This window comes from Vombatus ursinus, unplaced genomic scaffold (assembly GCF_900497805.2).
Source record: "Vombatus ursinus unplaced genomic scaffold, bare-nosed wombat genome assembly UNPS02014813.1, whole genome shotgun sequence".
NCBI lineage: Eukaryota > Metazoa > Chordata > Mammalia > Diprotodontia > Vombatidae > Vombatus > Vombatus ursinus.
Genome location: NW_020954591.1, coordinates 967157 through 974519, shown reverse-complemented (window position 1 = coordinate 974519; position 7363 = coordinate 967157).

The window sequence follows — 7363 nt, the reverse complement described above, 5'->3', positions numbered from 1 at the left end:
GATAGATAGATAGATAGATAGATAGATAGATAGATAGATAGATAGATAGATGATAGATAGACAGATAGATGGATAGAGCATTTATTCATCTCTTACTATATACCAGATAATGTTCATTCCATGCGACCTCTGAAGCTGAGATGCAACAGATTATGGATCAACTCTCTGTAGCTTATGCTAATTTTGACCTGACAATTAATACCAAGAAGGCAGAGGTTCTCCACAAGCCAGCACCACACCATCCATGCATGACTTAGAGCTGGAAGTGACCTTGATATTATCTAGGCCAAACCTCTCATTTTACCTTTAAGGATAATAAGTCATAAAGAGGTTAGGACTTGTCTGAAATCATACAGGTGTCAAGGAGCCAGGAGCCAGGGATCTAGCACAAATGTTTCTAGTCCAGATTCCCTGATTCTACATCTAGTACTCTGCCCTTTCTTCTCTCCTATGTTGTTTCTTCTATGCTTGCTAGATCACTACATCAATGAAATTGGGCACAAAAATAAGAATTAAGTACCTACTACATGCTAGACACTGTGTAAAAAACCTTACAACTATTATCACATTTGATCCTTACAACAATCCTGTTGCTATTATTATCCCTATTTCATAGCTGAGGAAACTGAGTCAGACAGAAGTTAAATGACTTCTACTGTAAAGATCTGTTCCACCATACAAATAGCTTTTTCTGTTACATTTCCAAATCACACACATTTGAATTTACAGAAGACGTCCAATGTAGAAAACTGTTTATTTCAAATCAATATAGGCAGGCCTCCTTAATTAAGATCAAAAAGTAAATGAGGATGGTTCTCAAGGATGAAAAATACAGTTGAGTTTAAAAACAAAGGGATAATATTATCTCAAAACAGCACAAATTGACCAGCCATTACTAATGAAGGACCTACCATGACAGCATACAAACATCTTTATTGTATTGTGCTAAGAAAAATACAAAACTCAGCTGCCAGAACAAATTAAACAATGAGGCTGCATGTGTTATTCAGTTTATTGGTAAATGCACATTGACACTCAATTTTGTTTGTATTTGCCACATGAATGGTGAAAATATCAACTGTGAAATTTTATCTTTAGCTCAGATTCAGTGGAATAATTACCCATCTCCAATCTTCTGCAAATTGCAGTCAGCTCAGTGCTTTGGTCTCTTGCTTTTGAATTCATGGTTCCTGGGACAGACAAGGGTCAACAGAAATTCTTTCAGTATTTGTGTTGATTAATGATGATTGGAAGGGAGTATGTAAATGGGATGGTTAGATGAAAAACTCTTTATGAACAATGAAGTGAAAGAAAGCCAGTATAGCCATATTGTAAAAGCCCAACTGTGAGATATTGTACAAGACTATAATAAAATCATTTCAAAAAATTTCATTTTGACATAAAGACTTAGATTTCACAAATATCACCTAAGCCCCTGATTCATTCAGCATATTCATTTTCTCTGTGTGGTAATTTAAACGTCACACTTTTAACAAAGGCTTGGGGAATCAAGTTAAATTATAGCTTCTCCAAAAATGTAAAGGTCAGGCTAACATTTGTGGGGGATTTTGTCTTAGATCCTTGTGACAACAAGGCAAGAAAACTAGATCATGGCAGTGAATAGTCAATTCTAGCCTCAATTGTCATCATATTGTTTTATGACCTTGGACAAGTCACTTCTACTCTCTAGGCTTTAATTTTCTCATCTGTAATATAAAAGAGTTGCCATTAGATAATTGCCAACAAAGGTAATTTTTAAAGATGGTAACAGTGTTGGAGGGACTTTGGAAAACCAGGCACACTAATACATTGTTGGTGACATGGTGAATTAGTCTGATAATTCTGGGTAAAAAAAATGGAATCATGTAAGAAAAACTATTAAGCTGATCATACACTTTGACAATCCCACTACTGTATCAACCCCAAGGAAGTCAATGACATAAACAAAGATCATATGTGCAATCAAACATTCAAAGCTTTGCTCTTTCTGATTACAAAAACTAGAAACAAAGTAGATAGATGTCCATTGATTGAGGTGTAGTTAAACAAATTGTGAAATATAAAAGTAAAGAATATTTTTACAATAGAAATCAATGGATGCAAGTAATTCAGAAAAACAATCTGAGTCTTACATAGCTCCATATCAGCAGCACTTAGAGAGTATAGTTTTTTTCATCTTGGGGGAAAAAAAACTAAAGATTTGTCCTAGGTGGGAACTGTATTGGACAGAGAAGCACAGGAACTTTAGACCTCTGTGGATAGAAAAGGGGGCCTAGGGTATGACCACTTGAAAGTGAATTTCTACCCCAGATAGAATATAGAATCATATATAATCATGAGCACTGAATCATTGGTGCTCTGATCCAATTAAGGAGTGATCTTCCTAGAGAGAACTTGCTGTTTTCCTCAATGTGCTTGCCGCATAGCATTTCTGGGACCTGGTGAGTTTATCCACTCTTCCTTTGCTCCCTTTGGGCTATGAAGTCACGGATCTGGGAGGTGGGGGTGTCCTTGTTTATTCTCAACTCTCTTCTTCCTCTGTCTATATGGGTAGAATCTTTAAAATCCCGCATGGTTTATTGTTCTAACCTCCAAATGGATCTTTTTTTTATTGCTTCAAGTTAAGCTGAATATGTGTGACTCAGGGAATGTGCAAGGAAGGAGCAATGAGAAGACAAAATAAAATGAAGTGACATTTGCTTCTACTACAGAAATTAGTAAACTCTTGTTAGTCAGGGAGGACTCTTAATCCTTGAGGTGCCCCCTTTCCCTTTGCATTCATTCTTCAGGAGATTTGAGTTGCTCTAGGCTTCAGAAGATGCTCTGCTTTGGTCTTGAGCAGAATGGCACAGCTTTTCTTCATAACCTCATGCTGAATCTGCTTCTGGATCCAGATCTCTAGGTATTTCTTTAAGTTTCTGATGCTGAATAATCCAAGGGAGGTTATGATTCTGGCAAAAACTTCCATGTCTTCTTATGTTTTCTAATTCCTGGTGAAGATAGTTTATAAGCCAGATTTTCTTTTTATAAAAGCAGTTTCTTCCATGGTCCATGAACACATCATGTTTTTAATCAGAGTGTTCATGTGAGGAGAACCCTGAGCAATTCCGTATTTCACAAACTATCTATGCTAGAATGTCATAATTCTGAGGTGGGAGATTAAAAGAACTCCCTGGGATCTGTCAAGTTACAGTTTAGTTGCATGAATGATTCTAGAACATGCCCAAGCACAACTCTACAACTTGTACTTGTGGAGCACTTAGATTTCCTTGGAAGAAAGAGGGGCATGGAGTCATGGCTCCTTTTAGGGCCTGAGCTCAGGCCCCAGCAGCAATACTCACCCTTTGTCCTAAGGGAAAGGATACCTAAGAGAATCTAGGAAGGGGAAATCCTGGAAGAACTGGATGTCTGTTACTCTCTCTGGGTCATACCTTTTTCTACTTGAGAGAGGTAGTGGAGGGAGCACAGCACTTCCCCACCTCCCACTCCCAACTCCCAATGCTGTCCTCCACCAAACTTGTGCTCCACAGCTGTACCTACATGTTTTTCACATGAGCAAATGAATAACTCAAGCAAAGTTATTCTGCATTATGGAACTTGAATGCTTCAAACATTCAAACTTGAATGTTATTATATACTTTCTTGCAATCTCCTTTAGGTGCTTTGTACATTGAAGTCAGCTCCCATACAGATTATAAACTTCTTGATGTAAGGATGATAGGATCTTACATTTAGATTTAGAAGGTTCCTTAGAGGCCACAGAACAGGACATGGAAACAGACCCTTCATTTCATAGATGAGGAAATAGAACTCAGCAAAGTTATGTTTATTTCTTTTGTACCCCAATGGTGCTTTAACAGTGCTTGACACTCAATAAACACTTATTGGATTGATTAACCAAGAAATAATGAACATATGATACAATTAAAGTAAATTTTCTTTAAAAAGGTTTCTATATTCTAGCCTTGGTCTAGATCTTTTCATTTTACTCCGTTCTTGGGCTACTAGGGAGATAAAGCCCTTCGCTTTATCATAGGGCTTGCTCTCTCTTTTCCTCAATGTCCTAACTGTTTGTATTTTCTCCAGATTTTAGTTACTATTCCTGGCAATAGCTTCTATGTCTGCTTCTGTTTTCTAATTTATAGTGCTCTTTCAATAGATAAGTCTCTAATTTTAGATCCTACAAAACCAGCCATGACTTCCAAAATAAATGAGAAAAGCATGTAGTGATTCTTCCATTGACATAAATTCTGTGAGTTCAAGTATGAATCATTTGAAAGAAGGGAGAAATTAATTCCTCTGGCCAGAATTATAATCAACATTTGACATGCACATATCCTTTGACCTGTTGAGAAACTTCATTCTTTTCTACCTCAACAGTTGAATAGAACAGGTTGAAATTATTGCAATTACATGTATTTTCTTTCCATCTTTATCCTTCTAATTTGATACTGATGCTTACTTTTACTTAAATTGGTCGATTCTTTGATTGCGTATAGAAGGATGATTCTGATATGATGCCCATATCAGTGAGCAGCCATTTTCTGTTAATAAACCAGCAAGTACATTTTTGTAACATTGTTTAGTGCTCACCATGTACAGTGCCTTCTGACTCTTCTGGGGGCGGGGGGAGCATTCTTGATATGTGGGCATGAAGATTCTGAAAAGTTTAAAATCTATTTGCCTTTTTTACTTTGTAATATCGAATACATTTTCCAGCAGATTTGCTGCCATTTTCCCTACCCCCCATGACCATCTTGGCACTGAAGTAACCATCAAAGGGTCCATTAACTTGGTTTGGGGGATCTTGTCAAATCATTCATGGAATTTTCTACTTTTTCATCTTTTGCAATATGTTTGCCATAAACTATAATTATCTTCATTGTGATCCCTTTTTGTGGGCGAGTTTCCAGAAATCTCCTCCTCTTCCCCCTGAAGGAATCTCAGTTTACAAATACTCTGAGCTTTGATTGACTGGATACTCTCAGGGTTCAGTTATTTAAAGCCCTCATGGGTGTGGCTAATTTATTTGCTCAGTCAATTATGCAGTTGCCTTGTCAGAATCAATTGGAGAAGAGTTTGTACCTCATAAAGGGATCTGGTCTACACACATCTTTATAGATATTTTACTACCACATTAACACCTTGTGATTATATTCTCATCCCTCTGAGACTGAGGTGAGGGGAGAGCACCCCTTCCCCTCACACTTAACTTGAGAACTGCAAGAAGAAATGATTGATTACATCATGAAATGGTATATCTTATTGCCTTGGGGCATATGATGAAACCATTTTCTCTGTCTCAGTGTGGAGAATTGTTGCATCATCTTTTTATTTAATTATTGTTTCCTATAGTATTTTGGTTTTGTTTATTGTAAGATAATGATCCATTGAAATATTGAAGTATATTCCATGCAACTTGAAATTTAAAGATAAAATATTCAATTCAGCAAAAATGTATTGTCTGGCATGTATTCCCATATGTATAATTTTTTTTTCTGATTTCTGTTTTGTTATCAACTTGGATTAATTAGTTTCTTGGCTATCTGCTATGTGTGTGTTAATTTTGCAACTGATATTTGGTGAGAAAGGAGTCAAGCCTTGGATATAAAGTTTTGGTCCTCCTTTCCCCATTAATGGCTACCAATCAGAAGTTTAGCTTGAACCTGAAAACTATATCCCCTAGACTAATAATAAATGAGAATATAGATATAATTCTAACCCAATTCTCTCTTTCTCTCTCTCTCTCTCTCTCTCTCTCTCTCTCTCTCTCTCTTTCCCTTCCCTTTCTCTCTCTCCCTCTCTTTCTTCCCCTCCCTTTCTTTCCTCTTCTCTCCTTCTCAGTGGCCAAATTTCTGCCCCTAACCTCGTCCTTCCCCCTCCTGATAGGAAATACAGTTTCCCTGGGAAGAGATTAGAAGAACAAAATAGAAATGTCTAGTCTGCTTTCCTTGCAGCCATACAATGACACTCTCATGCTACACATAAGGGACATCTTTGCTACATAAATAGTATACAAAATGATTTTTAAAAAATAATCAGAAAGGAACTGAAGCCGAGATGGCAGAGGATAGGCTGGTACCCAGCTGAATTTTCCTAATATTCCTCGCCAAACATCTTTAAAATAATGCCTCAAATCAAATTTTGGAGCAGAAAAGTCAACAAAAAGTTAGAGGAAGACCTTTTTCCAGGATAAGACAACTTGGAAAGTACACAGGTAAGATCTGTAACACCAGTGTGGGTGCAGATCTGGAGCATGGCAGGAGCACCAGCAGTGTGCCTTGGAGGTGGCTAAGACAGCAACAGCAGCTTCAGGAGCTCTCTGCCCAGATTCAAGGTCAGACAACCAGTCAGAAAGAAATGACAGGGAATCTTTTTCTGGCACTGGGTACAGCTGGCACTGATGGGCAGCTCTGTTGCCCAGATGCAGTGCTGCCTCACAGTTCCAGGGTTGAGATCAATGCTTTTGATAGGTCACAAGGGAACAGGGGCCCTGGTCATAGCTCCTGGGCCAAGAGGAGCACAGATCAGGAGAGCAGTGACTACTCCTCTCCTAAGATAACACCACCTTAGAAGCACCAAAACCTGCAGACCACCAAAACTAGCTCTAAAAATAGCAGAAAATTCTGAAGCTTGGGATGAATGATGCCTCTTCACCCCCAGGGGAGCAGAGCCCAACTTTAACATAAAGCTCAAAGTGAAAAAATTGGCTAAGGAAATGAGCAAACAACAAAAGAAGTTGATCATAAAAAGTTACTGTAATGGCAGGGAAGACCAAGACATAAACTCAGAAGACAACAATGTAAAAACAGCTATAATCAAAGGCTCAAAGGAAAAATGCTAATCGGACTCAAGGCCACTAAGAATTCCTAGAAGAGTTAAAGAAAAAGATAACAGTAGAAGAGGAAAAATTGGGAGAAGAAATGAGAGAAAATTATGAAAAGAGAATTAACAGCTTGGTAAAAGAGGCACAAAAATGCACTGAAGAAAGTAGTTCCTTTAAAAGCAGAACAGGCCAGGCAGCTAGGTGGCACAGTGGATGGAGCTCTGGCCTTGGGGTCAGGAGGACCTGAGTTCAAATCCAGCCTCAGACACTTGACAGTTACTAGCTGTGTGACCCTGGGCAAGTCACTTAGCCCCGATTGCCTCACCAAATAGCAAAAGCAAAACAAGCAAAAGCAGAATAGGCCAAATTGAAAAAAGGAGGTACAAAAATTCACTGAAGAAAAGAAGTCCTTAAAAAGCAGAATTCACCAAATGGGAAAAGAGGTAGAAAAGCTCGCTAAAGAAAATAATTGCTTAAATATTAGAATTGGGCAAGTGGAAGCTAATGATTCCATGAGACTTCAAGAAACAATAAAAC